The 20,645-nt window shown below is 46.8% G+C and overlaps 1 protein-coding gene across 1 annotated transcript in view; it reads right to left on the bottom strand.

The window, feature by feature from the left end:
• Window positions 1–10,701, bottom strand: part of LOC108783747 (zinc finger protein 175-like) — a 26,794-nt gene extending 16,093 nt beyond the window's left edge. The window contains exon 1 of the mRNA XM_018552395.1: window positions 10,629–10,701. The gene's annotated coding sequence lies outside the window, so the exon portion shown is untranslated. The remainder of the gene's footprint in view (window positions 1–10,628) is intronic.
• Window positions 10,702–20,645: the final 9,944 nt, after the last annotated feature.

The raw sequence follows: 20,645 nt of genomic DNA, 5'->3' as shown, positions 1-20,645 counted from the left end.
TATTCTGCATTGAGCTGTATAGGGGACTACAAATCCCAGCAATAATACATTATACAGCGCAATGCGGAATACCACTAGCTATAGAGGACTACAAAACCCAGCAATAGTACATTATACAGTGGTGCAATGCAGAATACCACCAGCTGTATAGGGGGACTACAAATCCCAGCAATAGTAAATTATACAGCGCAATGCAGAATACCACCAGCTGTAGAGGACTACAAAACCCAGCAATAGTACATTATAGCTGGCGGTATTCTGCATTGTGCGGCATAATGTACTATTGCTGGGCTTTGTAGTCCTCTATAGCCGGTGCCATTCTCCATTAATTGCTGTATAATTTTACACTTTTAATTTCACTATATTGCACACCACACTTTTTTTTTTTTCTTTTTTACTTCCACCGCTCCAAGCTTGCTCCTGTGATGGACTACAATCTCAATACAATCTAGTAGTCCATCACTGGAGCCATTTTTTACATTTATTTTATTTTTATCCGATTAACCGAACTTAATAATCGGCTAACTAATCTATTTTTAAAATAATCGTTAGCTGCAGCTCTAGCGGGGGGGTCAGGGCGGACGAGCACATATGGAGCCGCTGATCGCCTATATGTGAAACACCCGGTAACGGGTGTGTGCAATGGTCAGGTCTTTTCTGCCCGTGCGTGCCCGCAGAAAAAAAATGGCGTCTAGCGACGGCAACCCGCCAATGCAGCAGTGCCGTCCGTCCGTTTTTTTACTACGGGCGGACGGCAAGAGGTTAAACTTACCTGTGTCTTCCCCGGGCGCTCCCGTCCGAAAATTTGAAAATTCTCGGGTGGTTGCAAAGCACCTTGGGGCGGGCGCATGCGCAGTTCACATTTTCGGCCGGGACGCGAGGAGAGACACAAGCTAAGTCTATGGACGCGTGCACCCGCATGCAGACACCGTGGGACAGGAAGTGCCAGCAAGGACAGAGGAGTCAGCGCTGGATCGGAGACCCACTGCAGCGCTGGAGGGACAGATGAAGAGGACAGGAAAGAAGATCGGATTAAGAGACATCATTTAAGGTAAGTGCTTTAATTAACATTGGGGGGAGGGAAAACATTTTTTGACTTTAATGTCACTTTAAGTACAAATTGTCTATGGGATCATTATGTGGAACTGCATCAAATGCTTCGCTGAAATCAAGATAGGCTCAAAGCCTACAGCACCACCCTGGTCCAAAACAAGTTCACTCGGGCTTATGAGCGGATACTTCTCCCTCATGTGGACAAGAAAGACAGCTCATATACTTTAGCATATATGCAAAGATGCATTAGGGCAAACTAGATTATGGGGAAGCTAGTGGCTTTGACCCCATTATGACATTGATAAGGATTGCAATAGGCACAGAGTAGCTGCCTTTTTTGCATTTTCTACACTTGCATGGCCCCTTCCCATCAGACACAGGTGCACCAGTTGCACTATTTGGCCCCATTCACACACGAATCGGCCGGCACGTACAGCTCCGTGCTGCGCCGTACCAAGAAGCTGCCGGGAATTACAGGTGCTGCGTGGGTGGGGGGGGGCATACGGCCGCGTAGCCCCATAGAGAAGGACGGGGGCTGCGTACTAATCACACGCAGCACCTGTCCTTCCTGGCAACTGCAGCACGGAGTTGTACGTGCCGGCCGATTCGTGTGTGAATGGGGCCTTTCCCTGGTTTACTGCAGCTGTATGAAGGTTGTAGCTGGACCCTAGGACAGCCACCTGACCCTGGACTCCTTCCTAGGTTGCCTTGTGGATAATCCAGCATGCATGTGAATGTGTAGCTTAGTGTCCTAGCCATGAAACCATAGGGAAAGGGGATGCCTTAGCTGGAAGGGAATAGTGTTTTAAATCAGCGGGTCCCAAGTACTAAATGTCATTGTAGTGAGGGAGCCTATTTGGCTGCCAATTAAACGTTTCAAGGTGAAAGTGACATGCATGTATGGACCTGTACCTAAAATATCTTGCTGTAAGGAAAGTCCAGGTCACAGGACCCAGATAAGTCCTACACATAGCTGCGTGTTCCTGCATCCCAGCATGCAGTGCAGTCGTCTTCTTGGGACTGAGTACATGCTGCATATTGTTATAGCTCTTACTCCCCCTTACTAATGCAGAACTTTTTACCCCTGAGGAAACCTAGTGCTGGAAAAGGAGTTCTGTAGGTGACAGCTCCAAATTGAAGGTGAGTATAATAGCAAAAGCTGATTTTTTTTTAAATGTGATATTTTAATGACCTATGAATTTATCTTTTTCGTTCTGCTTGACAAGAAAAACCAGGAACATATCCTTTAGGGCCCATTCTCATCACCTGCAGACCAGACCAGATTGTTTCTGGACCTAAAATGCATCCCAATGTTTCCCTATGCTTTTCTTGGCCTCCGTTCACACCATCACAGTCAGTTCCAGACCAGACCAGAATAATACTGCGTGTCACATTTTGTCTGGTCTGGAACGCACCAGAACGCGCACAAACGTGTCAAAAACGCACTAGAACCATGATGGCTGAAGTGGACACCGAATTCTTTGTAGAACTTGTGGAAGCCTGCCCAGAGCGGTATGAGCCGAGGCGTGGGCAATATAAGAACAATAATAGGAAGATGGACAAGTGGAGAGGCATGGCTGCCCTTATAGTACTGCGTTTTTTAAAGCGATTAGCCTTACTTCATTAAATGTTTGTTTATGGTAATGGTTGTCTTTTTGAATCTGCCTCAGGTTATGCTATGTGGTCACTATGGACATCAGCAGTGCTGTGGGGGTTGGGGGGAGGAGAATATTCCCATGCTGCTCTTGTATAGCCCCTCTTTCCATCTACCTGGTGCATATGTGGCTGGCTCTCTTGCTCTTACTTTGATGTACTTAAATCCACTTTGAAACGACTTGTCAAGAGCTCATTTTCAGCACAAAGGCCGCACGGCATAATGCAACAAAGCAAAAGGTTGGGCCTTTGATGGAAATAACACATCAGAAGTTTGTTCCAGCAGAATCATAACGCCGGGTCACACAAAGTCACCTCTTTATGTATCATTAAAGGATTCACATCAAACTGAAAAGTACTTCTAGGCATGTCTGCTCACACAAGTACTTTCCCCATGGTTATCCCTAGGAAGTGTAAACCGCCCAGGAACCCCAAATCTCAGTGGTAACTGTACATTCACAGTAGAAGTATGGTCTTCAATTAAGATCTAGAACTCTAAAAGGTGGCCATACACTTTACAACCCTCACAAGACTTTTGTCTTGCGAGGATTGTAAAGTACTTCAAAAAACGTACGATCTGCCCATCTTGGACAGGCATATTGTACTTGCCATCATCGCAAGCCCGCACCCCTGAGGGGTGGGCTTGCGATGACTGCAATGATGGGCGTGCGCACACCGGCCCGTTCAGCAGTTGTCGAACAAACAGGCCACTCACTCGCCGAGAATTGTACAATTCCCGGTGGGTTTTCCAGCCTGCTTGTTCGACGGAAGACCACAGAAAATCTGCAGATAATTGTAAGGTGTATGGCCAGCTTTACAGCAGAACCTAACTCATCTCCCCTCACCGGTGCTGACATCTTCTCCCCAACTTCTACCAGGTGGCAGGTATTTGGAAGGAGATTCTGTTTAGACAAATACGTTTTTTGGTATTGCAGAAGAGACATAGCAAGAGGATAAAGAGCACAAAGAGCCACCTGCTTACAATTTTCCTTTCCTTTTTTAAAGTTTAATTCCACTTTAATTATACTTCTATCGAAACTGAGGCTGGTTCACACCTAGGTGGTTTTCAGCAGTTGGAAAAGAGCTGATGATTTGGCTCAGTCAGGACAGGTAGAGGTTTGTACATCACAGAGTGACTGGATTTGATACTTGTTTAGACTGTCATGCAGGAGTCTTCAGTTGTACTTTAAATTGAATTGCAGGCCTGAAAACAAGTGTCTCAGCTGGAAAAATTCTCTTCCATTCTTGCTTCGGTAAAAATTCCACAGCTTGGATTTCCCCTCATGTTACCTCAGTGGTCTCCAGGACACATAGAGGATGTGAATCTCCCTAACAGGAACAGAGGCAATAATAAAAACTCGACACGGATCATAGCCCCTCACCACTCTATCCTAGCCCCCTTCGCCACTCTATCCTAGCCCCCTTCGCCACTCTATCCTAGCCCCCTTCGCCACTCTATCCTAGCCCCCTTCGCCACGCTATCCTAGCCCCCTTCGCCACTCTATCCTAGCCCCCTTCGCCAATCTATCCTAGCAGTTACCAGATTTCTGTATAGATGGATCATCTTTAAAACTTAGTTTTATAAAATTAATTGCAGGAAGATTTTCAGACCTAGTCACATGTAGGGAAGGGGGACCTGGTCTGCATCCTAAACCTTTGCTGAGCTATTTCCTCTCTCTCAGCTTGAAATATCTCCAATTAGATTCAATTTTCAACATCAGGCCTAATCTAATTGGCAGCTTTGAGAAATGTCTTCAAGCTGGGAGGAAGCAAGGAGCCTTTTGCACTACACACAGCTAAGCAAAAAAATGGTCCCAGGTTACCGAAAGACGGGTGCAGTACAGCAACACTTGGGTGATCAAGTGAACTTCAAGCAGGTAGGCCATGCTCCCTCTACATACCTTGAGGCTATATTTCACATTCTGACTAAAGTGTACCGTTATATTGTTCTTTATATCCTTTATCACGTGTTAGGTAAATGCTGCCTCTTTTTAATTTATTTTAGTTATATGTATTCACGTTTCCTACCATCTTTTCCGGATTTTTCGTTCTGCAATGTCCTTCTGGCATCTGAAATTCTGACCATTGCCACATGAAGCCGTATGTCTAAAGGCCGATTCACGTCTATACGTTATGATAACACCTGATAAAACCCGCTTATTATAGTGTGTCACTGCTCAGCAAAGTACACTAATGCTCAGGTACATTGACAGTATGAATGAGCTGCCGTATTGCACTGCCACAATGTGAAGTAAGATCAGCCTAACCCAGGAGTGGACAAATTATTATGGAATTCAGGAGACCGTCTGTCCAATTCCGGAGCCAATAGGGTTTTTTCCATTGACAACTAGAAAAACCTCCAAAGTTAGGTGCCAGCTTTAATTGGCTACCTGGCTCCTGGGATTTGTCCAGCCCTGGTCTACCCTGCTGTAACAGTCAATCACAAACTGTGTATCTCACTGCAGACCCAGTAAAAGAAAAGCAATGCAAGCAAGAAAATCTGACTTTACTACACCATGACTCTCGAAAACTGAATCATAAATGGTAAACTTGAACTTTAAAAGATAAGCATCTTTACGGACCATTCGCACCACATCCCAATCATCTCCAGACCAGACCAGATTGTTTCCGGACCCAAAATGCATCCTAAAGCATCCCTATGCTATTTCTGGTCTCTGTTCCCACCACTGCAGTCCATTCCAGACCAGAAAAATACTGCTCGTCTCATTTTGTCTGGTCTGGAATGTACTGGAACTGCCAGCAGATTCACACCGTTTTCTGGCCCAGATCTGGTCTGGAACAGGGTGTGAACCTGCCCTTAAAGCGAACCTGTGCTTCTAGCCCACTCAGCCCCACCAGTGGCACATAGTTCTCTTCCCTTTGCTCCCCTGCCGCTAAACTTACCTCAGTAGGCAAATAGCATGCACTGTCGCAATGAAGAAAAGTAAATCACACAAACCCCATACGCAGAAGTATAGGACATTTCCTTTGCTCCCAGTGGACCAATGAAACAAAGGGATGGTAAAGTAGAAGAGTAAAGTAGAGGACCCCATGTCTGCCTATGGAGAATCAGATGTGTCCATTTACATCAGGTTACCCCCGACCGGCACGATCAGGTCCCACGAAAAACAGATCTCTGATCCAATTGTTTTTCCTAACCTAGATGGGGCCGGGGTAACTTGGTGTAAATGGACACGGCTGCCCATAGACTAATATTGACTATTCGATCGGGTCAGCCTGAAAAATTGACAGGCGCACCCTATCGGACCGCCCGTGTGAAAGGGGCCACAGAGTTATTGTCAAGTTAACTGAGGAATACCAATGCTACTTAACTTGGTCTGCGAATCTTAAAAAACTCTGGCCACGGAAGAGTTAATAACAATTACCATCCACATTCCTGATTATGGTGGCGGATATTAAACTTGAAGCGCGGCTTTATTTGGCTTTGATATCTAAATTAAATTGAATTGTAAGCTGCTTCTGACACTTTTTTTTGTCACTCGGAGAAAGAGCTCAGAGCTATCATTGGAACTGTAAAAATGAAAACATTGCTAAACCCAAGAACACAATGTAATATATAGCTGCTTGACAGTCCTTGGAAGCTGCATTAGTTTTCTTTTTTTCAGACTTATTCTCCTTTATTTTTACCTGGTGATCATGCCAGCAACACACTTCCTGTCCTACGGTGACAATGTTCACTCACCATACTGCATCTATGGAGAAGCCCTGTTGTCACTCAGGGACAGGAAGTGTCTCAGCAGTACAGAACACCTCCACCTCTCCACAACATTGGGGGCAGGTGTTCACAAAGAGAACTGGGAACAAAAGCACAAGAGGTTACAAGAGAACTGGATTTCTGGCAGAAACAACAACATTTTTTGGCGACGGCAGTGCTTAATGTATACTGTTAGCAGTTACTAGCACATTTTATTAATTTAGGCTCGGTTCACACCAGTCACATGCAAAAGGAGTGCACGCTGGGTGCCAGCAGTGTCTTGCTTTGTTACAAGGCAAGGCATTGTTTACTTAACAAAAAAAACTTTATCAGCAGCATACAAAGTGTACACTCCATGCAGGCCTCCACACAGCAGTGCAGTGTTCTGTGGTGTGGTGACTGCGGCACATCTGCATTTTCCCACATCACACAAGCGTGGTATGAACAAGCCACATAGAAACGAATTGTTTTCTGTGTGCTCGTACTGTGACAGGTGTTGATGAAGTGTGGAAAAACGCCAGTCACTGCAACTGGTGTGACCGAGCCCTTAAAGAAGAACTCCAGGCAGAAATATTCCTAACCCATAAAGTGGGGCTAACCCTCCCTGCTATACTTACCTTTGGGTGAATGCTCCGCCCGCTGGTGACTATCTGAACCCCGTACTGCCATGTAGCGCAGCCCTGCTCTGTATTTTGCTTGCAAATGCAGAACTATCATTGGTCAGCGTGGCCGGGTGACCAATGCCATTTGTGAGCAAAATCCAAAATACAGAACGCAGAGCTCCTACACAGAGGGGAAGGACAGTTCACCCTAAGGTAAGGGTTACACACAGATTAAAGGGGGCAATTCAATTTTTCCAAATTCACCTGGGAAAGTGGAATTGCCCTTTAACACACTAAGCAATGAGACCAGGGTAAGGATGACGGTATTTTAGGCTGTACCTTCAAAGGTCAGCACCCATACTTCTGCCCCAACCAATGGCCTTTATTCTGCCTGCCACAGCGACTACTTCCTTCTACTAGTTACTACCAAACAGATAAGATCAGGGAGCAGTTTTATGTACTGCTGTGTCAATGGGATTTACAGATTACACTTGATTCCTCAAATTTAATATCTCTGCTGTAAATATTTGGGTAGATCTGAATCAGGATTATGTTTTGTTTTGGACTATAATATTTTACAGTGAAACAAGGCCAGCTCATATCCAGGCACAGTGTTTACACTTCCCATGTCTACTTGTGTTCTAATTGTTTTGTGTTCCCGAGAGGATCTTCTGTGGGGAGAGAATAAATTATAGTCATTATTTTATTTTTGCCTCATTCACTAGAGGACATTTTTCAATACATCTTTCAGCTGATTACGTTCAGAGGTTGTAAATACGGGCCAACAAATGACAAAACACCTGGTCCTGGTACACAGTCCACAAAGACATCTGTCGCCAGACTTCATCACTGGGAGCAAGTCAATTGGAAAAACCCCAAAGATCTAATACCCCTACACAGGCTCCTCCCCCCTGCTAGACTCCTTCACCTAACCAACCGCTCAGTGTCTGCAACTCCCCTCTGCCAATCCCTCTACTGGCTTCCATCCCCCGCCCCCTCTCTGCCAATCCCTCCACTGGCTTCCATCCCCCACCCCCCTCTGCCAATCCCTGCACTGGATTCCAATAGCCCCAAGGATAAACTTCTAAATATTAACAATGACTTACAAAGCCATCCACAACTCTGCCCCCGGCTATATCTCAAAGTATCACCCTAACCTTCCCCTCCGCTCTTCCAAAGATCTCCTGCTTCCCAGTTTCCTCATCAACTTCTCCCATGCTCGCCTCCAGGACTTCACTAGAGTCTCTCCCATCCTCTGGAACTCTCTACCCCAACTTGTCCGTCTATCTCCCACTCTGACTGCCATAAGGCGATCCCTTAAGACTCATCTCTTCAGAGAAGCCTATCCCACCCCAACCTAACCACTCAACCATCACGTTCTCAAACAATTCATCCCCACACAGCTACCTCCTCATGTATCATTTCCCTCTCCTCTTTTAGATTGTAAGCCCTCAGGGGCAGGGCCCTCCTTACCATCTTGTCTTGAATTGTATTGTGATTGTAATGTCCTCCTTATATTGTAAAGCGCTTCGCAAACTGTTGGCACTATATAAATCCTGTATAATAGTACTACAAAAACAGAGACAGCAGACCTAAGCTTTAATACCAACACAAAGGCATCCCAATAGTGCCGTTGAGATGGTGAAGTAACTGAAGAGTTGAAATGTTCACCTTTTCTGCAGAGTATTTAGCTCCAGGTTTCCTTCATTGCTGGTCAGGTGACCAAAAAAGCATAGGCATTGGGTCACATGACCTCTGATGAAGGGGAGGAGCATTCTACAGTGAATTCATCCTCGTCCTTTTTGACTCATTCACTCCAGCAGCCAGTGCTCTACCATAGCCGCTAGTGTGTGCTGTGAATGGAACAGCGATAATGCACGGTTTATCCATGGGCATGTCAAGTTGTGCCTCATTTTTGGCACCTTATTATTGGAAAGGGATGCTCACCACGGAAGTAGTGCATGCAAACCCAAGTTTGAACGTTTAATATATTGCAGCTTGCATTAGGTGTATTTTTTTCTTTCATTATTACCTAGTGATTCTGCCAATTAACACACTTCCTGCTCCAGAGTGACAGCACTCACTCACTCACTGTATGGTATCTATGAAAGAGCAGTGTTGTCACTGGACAGGAAGTGTGTTAAACTCACAGAACACTTCCCCCTTCTCTCATATCCATAAGATAGGTGGGAGGTTTACCTGTAGTTCACAGAGGTGAACTGGGCAGTGCTGATAACAGTACTTGAGTACAGGTGCTTACTGTTATGGGGATGACACCTATCTCTCAATTGTGCCCCTGCGATGTCCAACACGATGAAGACTACAACTTTGTTGTCACCATCAAGAATCAAGTGATGGGCAGCATGTATGAGAACCGAAAATGGATGAAAGAGGCTGCAGGGTTTCAGTCAATCGGGGGAATTTATCAAAACTGGAGCAAACAGAAACTGGAGCAGTTGCCCATGGAAACCAATCAGCTTCTCTCTTTGCTCAGGTAACATTTGAAAATGAGAGAGAGAGGATGATTGGTTGCGGTGCAAATCTGCTCCACATTTTGTCTGCTCCAGTTTTAATAAATTCCCCCCAATGTTCCTAAATGCCCTCATTACGTTTGGAGCTCAGCAACGCAAAAGCGCTACTGAGCACTACAGAACCAAGGTTTTTCAGTAGGTATTTTGGAGAAAGGGGATGGGGTGACAGGAACAAGCACAGCAGCCTCCAATCCAACGACAAGTATTCTGCTCCTAAAACAGAGGGATGCAAACATATATGAAGAAAGCCACATCAACAGTAAGCGCTCATTCATAGCAGCCCACACGCGGCTGGTGTACGTTATGTCGGGGCAGTTGTTACAACGCAAAGCACTTCTTACCTAACTTTATCGAAGTGTCACAAAACGACACTTCATTTAGATCCATGCACCAATGCCCTGACAAGCATTGCGGAGACTCATGCTGCATACAAAGGCAGCATTTTTTTATTTTCACAGCACACTGCAAGGAACCTCAACGCAGCATTGAGGCGCGAATATGGAATACAGAAAATAAATTGATTTCTATGAGCTCTTGCATTGAGCATGTGTTAACGATGCATACGCACGTATTAAAAATACTCACATTTAGGCTGGATCTCGCTGCCAGGAGTCAGCAGAAAAATGTGCAGGTAATGTACTCGCGTTGATGCATGTTAGCATGCGTACTGCATTTAGCATCATAAGAAAAAAAGGAACCTAGATTGGATACGTTTATGTATGTGTTTACATGCATATACGCATAATTTATGCAAATAATAGGCCACTGTACTCAGGATTCAGGCTTTTATTTTTTATGTAATTGAACGCTGCTATGGGTTACAAAGCTGAACGCCGTTATGTGCGTTTAGCTTGGTTGCAAAATGTATGGATCTGAAAGGGGCATTTTTTTTTTTTTTATGCGCCCTAATATCAGAAGGCTAAAATGACAACCTAACTTCAGGAAAGTGGGGAAAAGAATGTTTGGTAGGTGTGGCAACAAACAGAAGTACATTGGGAAGCAGCCAGTGGCAGGCATCACTGCTGGTCACTGGTCCCATATAGTTACATTCACAGAATACAGATACATACTCACCGCACGAACATCACCGAGCCCCGCAGCGGCCACCGCCACACACCATTCCCATCTGCATCCTTCACCTCCTCCGGATCCACATTCTGGGAAAAAGAGATCCCTCCGCCCATTGATACAGCACGGGGGCTCGGTGATGCGCCCGGCGCCGGCCGTTGGGTGTGTTGCGAAGCACGTCAGAGACGTCATCATGTAACAGTGCACCAGGAGGAAAGGTAGTCCGCTGAGGATGAGGGATGATGGCAGGCTGGGAGGGGGGGTGAGACAGCTGTCATCGTCTGTCATCACAGGGGCCCCTCCAATGGACTCACCTGGGACCCTAAATTGTTCCTCATAATTTAGGGGGCCAATCAGTGTGGCAGGCAGCACATCAAGAGAACATGTCATCAGTGAGCTGTGCTTGCAAAAATCAATATATTGGCAATAGATAGAAGGTTCCCAGCCAAGGCCACATTCACACTGACGATGACCTACGCACACTTACACAAATGTTCTGAATGCATACAAACGCATGTCATGATTCTGAAGCAGAACTAAAGTGCTGAAACAAAAAGTTTGCGAGCGGCCGGGCTCTTTGCTGCGTCTCTTCTGCGATAGAACAAACTTACCTGGCTGTTCACAGCCTTCCTCAGAAAGTACATAGGCTGCACATGTGCACATTCCCTGCACATGTGCACATTCCCTGCGGTGCCGGAATTAACAACTCCTGTGCGCATGCATGGGAGTTTTGTCGTTCCCCATTGGCCAACCAAGACAGGCAAAGATCCGGCACCTGGGCAGAAGATGGCGGCTCAGGCGAGGGGGTTGCACAGATGTTGCATTGCTGGAGCGAGTGACTTTAGAAGCTGAATGGGAATCTTAAAAAAATGTTGCAGTGGAGCATACGTTCCTGAACTGGAAACTTGTGAACTCACGCCCATAGACATGCATATGTAAACGCAGCTACCCCGTAAAGCGTATTGCGTCCATACAAACCTATAGTCACAAAAACACAGCAGCTGGGGGCTCCCGGGTGCCATAAAAACAGGAGACTGGCCATGTGCTTGTAGATGTGTCCATGCAAATGAGCCCTTACACTGCGCATTTACCTGCGTTTAGAAAGATTAGAATTCTGTGCGTCCAGGGGTGGATTAGATACTCTGTGTCTAAATGCATGTAAACCCAACTACAATAAGGGCCTAGTCACACCATAGCATTGTGCTAAAGGCGTTGTATCTGCTATGCTATCTACCCAGAGCAATGCACCACATGCTGGGTGTACATTGCCATTCATTCTAAAAGGCACCTCCTAGCAGGTCCACAAGATTGTGTGTTGCATTGCCATGCAGTGATAAAAAGGAATGCATGCACTCCTTCTTTTACTGCACTGCAATACAAGGCATGCAATTGTAGTACTGTGCTTTGCAATGCATGCCTACCCGCAGGGAGGTGTGTTGTGGTGCCATTTAGAATGGGCACCTAGCGTAGGCATGGATACCGTGCTAAACGCTTTGCTTTTTCATGCTTCTCACACGCGTTAAAAGAGTATACAGAAACGTAATTAGTTCAGATTCATTTCACTGACCTAATTACCTGACACAAATTTATCCAATTATAGATGAGTGTGTTTTAGTTACTTCAAGTAGTATTAAACCTCCAAACTTCTTTTCAATAATGAATCCAGATCATACAAACATACAACGCACAGCAAAGGATTTCTCTGAACGTTTGTCCAAGCATGTTTCCAAAATCATGTGATGTGCACTGGGTAATAGCTGGATGACAGCGGATGTATCCACTGCCAGCCATGGCCCAGCTCCCTCCACATAAGTCTTTGGTTGCTAGGACCGCTGGCATCCTAGAAACCAATGATCTCAGGTGTCCACCTCAGCAATCACTGGTTGCTAGGACCACCGGCGGTCCTAGCAACCTGTGATGCCCAATGTGTTCTCCACCCCCAGCATTACAGGAGGATGGGAGAGTATGTTCTTCCCTCCTCTCCTGCAGCTTGCTCTGTCTGCCGGCTCACACCCCTCACCTACTAATAAAAAGGTATGTGGGGTTAATATAAAGGGGCACTCTGATGGGGACAACCGATGTAAGGGGCACTCTAATGGGGACAACCAATGTAAGGGGGCACTCTGATGGGGACATTCAATGTAAGGGGGCACTTAGATAGGGACAACCAATGTAAGGGGGCACTCAGATAGGGACAACCAATGTAAGGGGGTACTCTGATGGAGACAACCAATGTAAGGGGGCACTCAGATGGGGACAGCCAATGTAATGGGGCACTCTGATGGGGACAACCAATGTAAGGGGGCACTCTGATGGGGACATTCAATGTAAGGGGGCACTTAGATAGGGACAACCAATGTAAGGGGGTACTCTGATGGAGACAACCAATGTAAGGGGGCACTCTGATGGGGACATTCAATGTAAGGGGGCACTTAGATAGGGACAACCAATGTAAGGGGGTACTCTGATGGAGACAACCAATGTAAGGGGGCACTCTGATGGGGACATTCAATGTAAGGGGGCACTTAGATAGGGACAACCAATGTAAGGGGGTACTCTGATGGAGACAACCAATGTAAGGGGGCACTCTGATGGGGACATTCAATGTAAGGGGGCACTTAGATAGGGACAACCAATGTAAGGGGGTACTCTGATGGAGACAACCAATGTAAGGGGGCACTCTGATGGGGACATTCAATGTAAGGGGGCACTTAGATAGGGACAACCAATGTAAGGGGGTACTCTGATGGAGACAACCAATGTAAGGGGGCACTCTGATGGGGACATTCAATGTAAGGGGGCACTTAGATAGGGACAACCAATGTAAGGGGGTACTCTGATGGAGACAACCAATGTAAGGGGGCACTCTGATGGGGACATTCAATGTAAGGGGGCACTTAGATAGGGACAACCAATGTAAGGGGGTACTCTGATGGAGACAACCAATGTAAGGGGGCACTCTGATGGGGACATTCAATGTAAGGGGGCACTTAGATAGGGACAACCAATGTAAGGGGGTACTCTGATGGAGACAACCAATGTAAGGGGGCACTCTGATGGGGACATTCAATGTAAGGGGGCACTTAGATAGGGACAACCAATGTAAGGGGGTACTCTGATGGAGACAACCAATGTAAGGGGGCACTCTGATGGGGACATTCAATGTAAGGGGGCACTTAGATAGGGACAACCAATGTAAGGGGGTACTCTGATGGAGACAACCAATGTAAGGGGGCACTCTGATGGGGACATTCAATGTAAGGGGGCACTTAGATAGGGACAACCAATGTAAGGGGGTACTCTGATGGAGACAACCAATGTAAGGGGGCACTCTGATGGGGACATTCAATGTAAGGGGGCACTTAGATAGGGACAACCAATGTAAGGGGGTACTCTGATGGAGACAACCAATGTAAGGGGGCACTCTGATGGGGACATTCAATGTAAGGGGGCACTTAGATAGGGACAACCAATGTAAGGGGGTACTCTGATGGAGACAACCAATGTAAGGGGGCACTCTGATGGGGACATTCAATGTAAGGGGGCACTTAGATAGGGACAACCAATGTAAGGGGGTACTCTGATGGAGACAACCAATGTAAGGGGGCACTCTGATGGGGACATTCAATGTAAGGGGGCACTTAGATAGGGACAACCAATGTAAGGGGGTACTCTGATGGAGACAACCAATGTAAGGGGGCACTCTGATGGGGACATTCAATGTAAGGGGGCACTTAGATAGGGACAACCAATGTAAGGGGGTACTCTGATGGAGACAACCAATGTAAGGGGGCACTCTGATGGGGACAACCAATGTAATGGGGCACCCCGATGGGGACAACCAATGTAAGGGGACACTCTGATTGGGACAACAAATGTAAGGGGCACTCTGATTGTGACAACCAATGTAAGGGTGCACTCTGATGGGGACAACCAATGTAAGGGGGCACTCTGATTGGGACAACAAATGTAAGGGGGCACTCTGATTGGGACAACAAATGTAAGGGGGCACTCTGATTGGGACAACAAATGTAAGGGGGCACTCTGATTGGGACAACAAATGTAAGGGGGCACTCTGATTGGGACAACAAATGTAAGGGGGCACTCTGATTGGGACAACAAATGTAAGGGGGCACTCTGATGGGGATAACTAATGTAAAAAGTTTCCCAGCACACCCACCAGCCAGCATGCAGCTAAGGTTAAAAACAGAGGTTTAGATACATGTCTTCTGCAGAATATGTGAAAGCCGCACAGCCTCGTCAAGGCTCCTCTATATAGTGCGGTCCTAACTCTAACCTATGAGAGTCTCCACCTTGGAGCACATGTAGCAAAAGATAAAATTGGGTGCAGGTTCACCAGGAGGCAGCCCAACCTCCTAAAGGAACAGGGACGCACAAGGGACCCCACACATCACAACGGCAGCTGAGACCCCCAGTGTGTCACTACACCAAATCAGTCAAGCAAAACAAATGGCAAAAGCACTCATCAACTCATAACCAGCTTTCCAGCAAGGTGCACATGGAAGGGCTTTATACAATACAACAGCAAAAAGTTTCCCAGCACACTCACCAGCCAGCATGCCAAAAAAAAACCTGTCTAACCGCTAAGGTTAAAACCAGAGGTTTTGGATTGTTTAGCTTAACAAATGTATGGGGGAACTCTGATGGGGACAACGGATGTAAGGGGACACTCTGATGCGGACAACGGATGTAAGGGGGAACTCTGATACGGACAACCGATATAAGGGGGCACTCTGATGCGGACAACGGATGTAAGGGGGAACTCTGATACGGACAACCGATGTAAGGGGGCACTCAGATGGGGACAACCAAGGTAAGGGGGCACTCAGATGGGGACAACCAAGGTAAGGGGGCACTCAGATGGGGACAACCAAGGTAAGGGGGCACTCAGATGGGGACAACCAAGGTAAGGGGGCACTCAGATGGGGACAACCAAGGTAAGGGGGCACTCAGATGGGGACAACCAAGGTAAGGGGGCACTCAGATGGGGACAACCAAGGTAAGGGGGCACTCAGATGGGGACAACCAAGGTAAGGGGGCACTCAGATGGGGACAACCAAGGGAAGGGGGCACTCTGATGGGGACAACCAATGTAAGGGGGCACTCAGATGTGGACAGCCAATGTAATGGGGCACTCTGATGGGGACAACCAATGTAAGGGGCGCTCTGATGGAAACAAGCGATGTAAGGGGGCACTCTGATGGGGACAACGGATGTAATGGGGCACTGTGATGGGGACATCCAATGTAAGGGGCACTCTGATGGGAACAACCGATGTAAGGGGGCACTCTGATGGGGACAACGGATGTAAGGGGGCACTCTGATGGGGACAACCGATGTAAGGGGGCACTCTGATGGGGACAACCGATGTAAGGGGGCACTCTGATGGGGACAACCATTGTTAGAGGGCACTCTGATGGGGACCACAAATGTAAGGGGCACTATGGTGGGGACAACTAATTATTACATTATTAATTATAACAGCATTCACACCTGATGCGTTAGGGCTGCTCTGGCCGCTTTCTCCATCGCAGCCCCAACGCTAGACAAAGCAACTGGACTTAGTTCACACCACCTTGTTGCAGTTGTGAACTCCCGCCGCAGAATCACATTCTGACAGATGCCGGCAAAATTTAAACAATTGGGCGGAGCTAGCAGTGACATCACCACCAGCTCCACCCAACTGGCTGGCACCTGACAGGTCCCGGGCAAAACAAAACAAATGGCCAGAGCCAGCCATGACATCACGGCTGGCTCCGCCCAGCTGTTGTCGTTTAATGACAGCCCAGTGTCTTTGAGGACGGTGGGCTTTCATTGAAGGACAATGACTGGGCGGAGCCAGATGTGACATTACGGCTGGCTCCGCACAGCTCTTGTCATCTGCGGGGAGAACGGTCAGCTCTGGCCGACCTTCGCCCAGCTTCGGCTGTCACTATGGCTCAACTAAGCCGTAGCATATGCGTTCGACTCGGTTAAGCCACTCAGCTGCCTTTGGCTGCTGCATGGGCTATTGTGAACCGAAGGGTTCTGGCGGCCGAAGTGAGCCAAAGGATCAGCCAAAGCTACGGCTGGATCCTTCAGCTCTTTAGTGAATAACCCTCTTAATGAAATGTCACTTGTGACATTCCAATACAGTTCTACAAAACAAAAGACTGCATTGCCCCTGGATCGGCAAATCAGCACTGTGGCTGGGAACACACACCGGCAGTTGTGGATTGTAGTGCAGCTGCTGGTGTGAATGCGGCCTAAACGGTGGACCGGACTTCTCCTTGAAGAAAATCTTACTCACTGGTCCTCCTTGAATTTTAATTCAATACCCTGGGATGGAGCTTCGTGCATCCTATACTAGTGAGCACCATCTAGAGGTGTGCAAATGGCATCTGCCCAGCTACATGCCAGGCAGAACTTTTATACATGAAGCCCATAGTGCATGGTCAGGTTTAGCTCTTCAAGAGAGCAAAGATCAGCAGTGCCATTGGCAGAACATGGAAGTTAAGTTTAAAGGGTTTCTAAAGCCTCCATTTTGTTTGCATATATCTATGGCCAGCAAGCAGTAGATACATGAAAAAAGTGTAAAAAAAAAACCACTTTAAAAGAGGTTAAAACTTACCTGTGTCTTCCCAGCGCGCTCCAGTCTGAAAATGTGAAAATTTTTGGGTGGTCGCAAAGCATCTTGGGGCGTGCGCATGCGCAGTTCGGATTCTCGGCCGGGAGACGAGGAGAGACACAAGGTAAGTATATGGACAGCGTGCACCCGCATGCAGACACCATGGGACAGGAAGTGCCAGCAAGCACAGAGGAGTCAGCGCTGGATCAGAGACGCGCAGCAGTGCTGGAGGGACAGATGAAAAGGACAGGAAAGAAGAAGATCGGATTAAGAGACATCATTTAAGGTAAGTGCTTTAATTAACATTGGGGTGAGGGAAACATTTTTTTTTGACTTTAATGTCACTTTAATCCTTTAAAATAGAAACCCATTAAATATATCCTGAGTACAAGTATGGCCGCTGTCGCTGACCTCTCCTTCTGAAAATGCCACGATGCCAAGTCCCCGGCTGTCATGCTGATCCTTTCATACCTTCAAAAACACTGACCTATTAATTAGAAACTGACTTTACTCTGACCTGACCTGCATACCTGCCATTGTCTCAAAGCCAGAGGACGACCAGGCAGCAAGCATTTACAGAAGGAGGTCAGTAATGGCAGCCTCCATATTGCTTTTAATACAGGTTCCCTTTAAAAATAAGTGAGGTGTTTTTTTGCATGATTCTGCTGTAATGAGTATATTCTGCTAATTTCCCAGGTGGTAAAATCTACTTTTGCTCCGCCAACAAAATCTGAAGATTGTTGACTGCTTTGGGCATAATTAAAATGTTTTTCATATGATTTTATCTAAACCTCTCAGGGGGCATAAATCGCCGTCGGAATATTTCTTGTAAACAGTGTAATTCTGAGACACGCCATGATAAAAATTTAAATGTATGTGACAGATTACATCATACTATCAAACAGCTCGTGTAGCCTTGTTTATTGGGAAGTGTTCTGTATATAATTACTTTCTGTATTCAATATGCTCAGGATTAAATAAAATATAATTACATTTTTTTAATCGTTTTGCTGGCGAAATGTGAAATGTGACATACGAATATTTCATATTTACTTTACCAGCCAACAGCTGGGGCCATAGACATATATCAACCACGCTAACTGTCTTAATCTTGTTTACAGAGCTCAATAGCTCACACAACTGAATGAGCCAGAAGAGTGATGCATGCCCCCGCCCTGCCTGTTCCTAATGTGTATGTAAAGCCAATTTTGTTTTTAAAGAGGAACTCCATGTCTTGTTTTCAGGGCTGTCCCTATAATGAGGCTGTTGCCTCAGGTGGCATATCTTTGGTCCCCAATGGGGGGAGCGGCAAGCAGAGTGGCACAGTTTGCAGTGTGCTTGCCACCTCCTTTCTGGCCAGAGCATCCTAAGTTGCTGGGCAGGAAGATTTGTAAGGGTCATGCACATCTCCCTGCCCAGCTGTTTAAAGACCGGAGCCGAAAATCTGGGTCTGAACGTGCGAATTGTGGCCGTCAGTGACTAGTCAATGTTAGGGCAGAACGGAGAGTGGCAAGACTGGTACCAGACAACAGAAGGGTAACAGTGCCGTGTCAGATTCCTCGCATCACCTTTCACCATCTCGGGGAGTCACGAGGCGGCCCAACGAAGTCATCTCGTGGAGTCATCTCGTGGCCCAACGAAGTACTGATGGGGTGGTCATAATAATCTGGCCACTCAGTGTATACTAACTTTATCCTCAGTCCTGCGGCAGTCAGCACTCACCTCTCTCCCCCTCCGCACCGGCTGTGGTATATCTCTCCATGTGTCCTCATGTCTAATTGACCTGCATTAGATGTGAGGATGTCATAAGTCCTTAGACCGCTGGAACCCAGGGAAGAAGAGGCTGCGGGGACCATTCTAACAGCAAGGTGGGGCCAAACATCAGGTGGGAATTTCTTCTTTATTTTCGCCTCCTACACAAAACGATCAGTTAACCCTTGCAGTGCATTCCCACTGCAAGGGTTGCCCATTAGAAAACAAATTCTGGAATTCTTTAAGATTTGGTATAAAGAAGTCAATGGTTAAAGGAGAACTATGGGGTTAAGGCTTTTCCCCATAGTTCTCCTAAGGGTAACGGGGGGACACAAACTAGTGTCCTCCTGTCACCCTAGGCTCAGTATACCGCGAGCTATAGCTATAGCTCGCGGTATACTGAGACGCCACAATATACCGCGAGCTGCTGCTCGCGGTATACTGAGAAGCTGCAGCTGAAGCAGATCCCAACAATTGTGCAGGGATCCGCCCAGCTGCGTGAGTGACAGCTGGCTCTGCCTATCTAAAGGCAGAGCCAGCTGTACCCGCCCCCTCCCCCGTCCTTTCCGCCAGTCAGCGCTGGCGGATCGGAGCGGGGAGGGGGGAATCCAGCCCCTCCCCTGTCACGGCAGAGACCTGTGACAGGATCGAGAGGTGAGCGAACGCCGGTATGTGTTCGCTCACCTCCCGATCTACTTAGCCCACCTGTGACAGTCTCATTGTCACAGGTCAGCTAGAACTATGAGGTGAGTGAAAAGCACTCACCTCATAGTTCTCTTTTAAGACTTCTATCAGGTGTTTTTTTTTTTTCTCTTTGTGTTGCATCTGCAAGATTACCTTTTACTTCCTGTCTCAGAGGCACAGCAGGAAATAAGAGGAGATCTTTTTAAAGCAAATCCATATCCCCCACTTAGACAGTTATCAATAAAGTAGGTTTCTCCATATAAAACTTCCCCTCTGTTCCTGTCCTGGTGACAACTCAAAAATAAAAAAGATTGGGTTCCTAATACTTTCTTTACCAGTAACAATGGCCCAATGGGATCAGGGATGAGCTTAGATACATCCCAAACCCAGTCCGCACCTAAACCCCTCTGAACACAGAAGGATCTCCTCTGCACCCGAAAAGGAAGCTCCTTCTGCCACTGTTGCCCAATCATCAGTGGCTCATAAAATCACCGCCTGCAGCTATATATGAGCAAAGGGGCGGAATGCAGTGACATCATCAACCTTATATGGCTACATGACTATATTAGGTAAATGACATCAGCACAAGCATCCCGCCCCTTTGATTATAGTCAGTTGCAAGGTGGGGAATGCTGATTGGGTGGGAGACCCATGTAGCTTCCATGTGTGGAGGAGTTTAAGTTGGGATTGGGTTTGGTCCAAACCTGAGCTCATTCCTAACCAGCAACCTTAGTGAGAGTGAACCTTCCCAGTGAGGAGACATACAGCAATAAAAACCTGACAGCAGTTCTAGCATTTCCACATTTATCCAAAAACTAATTTAAAAAATTTGCTTATATACACTTTAAGTTGGCCAAACACGTGACAACTTTCAATCAATTTCCAAAACTTTAGATACACTTAAATTATGTAAAAAAGAGTGTGCACCAAAAGCACTTCACACCATCACCCCACATTCC

Source organism: Nanorana parkeri, unplaced genomic scaffold (assembly GCF_000935625.1).
Source record: "Nanorana parkeri isolate BGI_ZX_2015 unplaced genomic scaffold, ASM93562v1 scaffold5, whole genome shotgun sequence".
Classification (NCBI taxonomy): domain Eukaryota; kingdom Metazoa; phylum Chordata; class Amphibia; order Anura; family Dicroglossidae; genus Nanorana; species Nanorana parkeri.
Note: the sequence above shows the minus strand (reverse complement) of the source record. Positions and strands in the feature narration are given on the sequence as shown.